The sequence below is a fragment of the Trachymyrmex cornetzi genome, unplaced genomic scaffold, assembly GCF_001594075.2.
Source record: "Trachymyrmex cornetzi isolate Tcor2-1 unplaced genomic scaffold, Tcor1.1 scaffold263, whole genome shotgun sequence".
Taxonomy (NCBI): domain Eukaryota; kingdom Metazoa; phylum Arthropoda; class Insecta; order Hymenoptera; family Formicidae; genus Trachymyrmex; species Trachymyrmex cornetzi.
The window spans coordinates 141,695-142,161 of record NW_017297302.1 but is presented as its reverse complement, the minus strand read 5'-3'; positions in this window follow the sequence as shown (position 1 = coordinate 142,161).

Genomic DNA, 467 nt, shown 5'->3' with positions numbered 1-467 from the left:
GAGTTAGCGTTTTCTTTTGTTTCGAGTTTATTTACCTTCAGGGTCGTCTTTTAAATTAATTTTATTATTTATCTTATTTTAAATAATACGGTTTCGTTCGTGTAAGCTAAACACGTATCGTGACGCAATGGTCACTTGTGCAATATCGCACTTGTGACACGTAATAGCTTGTGCTAAATTTCCTGTCGGTACTGCCGGTGCTTGCCGCTTTTCACTAGGCGGAGTACGCTGCATTTCTACGACCGGTTATTTCTCTAGTTTTCCTCACTTAGATAAAAAGAGAACGAATCCAGTACATTATGTCAAAAGGGTAGAACACATTGCTCATCAAATCTACTAGGAGTTCTGCTATAGTTTAATCTATCTTGCCTACCGTCTGTAGTGTCGTCATTAAGCGTAGGGTTGTCGTTGTTGTCTTCCGAGTCGGAACTAACGACTATGTTATTTTCTCGCGAGTCCTGCTCGTC